At 38.7% G+C, this 1,605-nt stretch overlaps 1 long non-coding RNA gene across 1 annotated transcript; it reads left to right on the top strand.

Annotated features, from left to right (window-relative positions):
* Positions 1-315: 315 nt before the first annotated feature.
* On the top strand, positions 316-1,217 carry LOC148695185 (uncharacterized). The gene is made up of 2 exons (XR_015965029.1): positions 316-557; positions 642-1,217. It is a non-coding gene; the product is annotated as an uncharacterized LOC148695185 (long non-coding RNA).
* Positions 1,218-1,605: the final 388 nt, after the last annotated feature.

Below are 1,605 nucleotides of genomic sequence, written 5' to 3'. Positions count from 1 at the left end.
CAAATGAAGTATATCCACGACCTTTGCTCCAGTAGGTTCACTCAATGGAAGAGCGACCTCCACAAGAGGTCGCTCTAGACGTTGGGTGCCTTATAGAGTTGCTGGATCGTCGGGATGAAAGGGAGTGGCTCTGCGGCCATTTTCAAGACGAGAAATACTTGGTACATATAATTTATATTTCAATAATATATTAATAAAAAAATTTACAATTTAGAAAAAAAAACATTTCACTTTTTTTCATTCATTTATTATAAATATCTAAACTAATATGTTTTTTTTAATTCAACAGAAAAAAGTGAAGGCAAACTCGATTAATCAGTCGAAGAAGAAACTTCTTCACCGATCCGGGTCATGACGCTTCTCTTATAGGTTGGAGGAGTGACGTAAGGCAACCGTATATTTATTTTAAGTTTCAATCTTTTTACTCTTTATTACACAATTGGTAATCTATGTTAATACTTTTTAAATTTTTTCAGGGGGGGTCAAAGTTTCCTGAAATTGACATTTTCAAGAAGGTGTACGTTCGACCCAGGGATGAGCTGACGGAGCAACTTCATGTATCAAATTTATAATATTCAATTTGTATTAATATTAATTACATGTATATTCAAATTAATTTGTTTTTTTTTTCATTTTTCTAGTCCACCGTGGTGGAGAAAGGCCAGATAGTTCTGGAGGAGGTGGCTTTCTAGCTTCCCCTAGAGACCCCGATGGAGGAGGTGTTTTCCCTTAAGGATGCTCGGTTTCAGATCATGACTGACACACTTGATTAAACCCTTGGTCGTCGGCATGGGAATGTTCACCTGGGGCTTGGGAAAGGCCACCTTCAGGACCCTACGCCTCATCCTCCAGGCAAAGAACTAAACAGGTCGAAACATTGACATCTGAAGTGGCGGGCTTGAAGGAGCAGATTGCAGCCCAGTAGTCTTAGATTGGGGCCCAAAATAATTGGATGAACCAAATTCGTCGCGCACTTCAGATCTCTGGCATTCAATTCCCCGACTTTGAACTAGCTCCAGAAACGACCTCCCAACCCTCCGCCACAGCAGCTACGACCTCCCAACCCTCTAACACAGCAACAACACCACCAACTGGCGATTGTGACATCGCAGACCTCTTTTTTTAGTTTTGTTTTAAATTGTTTTCAAATTTAAAAATACTTTTTTCCATTGTATGTACATTTACAATAATTTTTCAATTCAATATTCTTCTTTACATTTTCTATTTTCATTAAATTCATTTTTACATAAACGAAAAAAATATATATTTATAAAACTAATTTACAAATAAATAAATAATAGATTATTTAAAAACTAATTTTAAAATCTTACAGTGACGGCCTCTATATCCGTTGTGCAAGAGTTTGTGAGTCAAACCTACATGTCTGTCGTGCAACAGTTTGTGGGTCGAAGTTGAATGTCCGTTGCGCAAGACTTTGAGGGTCGAACCCGTGTCACCATCGTGCAAGAGTTTGGGTATCGAAGCCCATTTTCGTCGCTCGATACGTGCAATGACCATGACTTCCGTCGTGCAATCTTCATTTTGCACGACGAAGACATTTCCTCAGTCGCACAATGCCTGACATCACGAGCTTTGCATGACAGA

Source organism: Pyrus communis, chromosome 8, assembly GCF_041283825.1.
Source record: "Pyrus communis isolate YQ-2024b chromosome 8, ASM4128382v1, whole genome shotgun sequence".
Lineage (NCBI taxonomy): Eukaryota > Viridiplantae > Streptophyta > Magnoliopsida > Rosales > Rosaceae > Pyrus > Pyrus communis.
Note: the sequence above shows the minus strand (reverse complement) of the source record. Positions and strands in the feature narration are given on the sequence as shown.